Here is a 223-nt window from a genome sequence, read left to right as displayed (position 1 = left end):
CTGATGACTGAGATCAACACAAGACATTTCTCATGTCAGAAATCATGTGTTATATGAGCTTCATCTACACTAATCATCAGTCAAATACCAGTGTGTTTGTCTTACCGTGTTGAAGAGCAGCTGATCATGTAGTTAACACAGTTTTTTTTTATTTACATTGGCAGAAATATCTCCTCTTTTGAACCACCACACAGTTTCTTTGGAACCTTTATAAAGTTCAAGG

Source organism: Danio rerio, chromosome 1, assembly GCF_052040795.2.
Source record: "Danio rerio strain M-AB ecotype USA chromosome 1, GRCz13ab, whole genome shotgun sequence".
Lineage (NCBI taxonomy): Eukaryota > Metazoa > Chordata > Actinopteri > Cypriniformes > Danionidae > Danio > Danio rerio.
Note: the sequence above shows the minus strand (reverse complement) of the source record.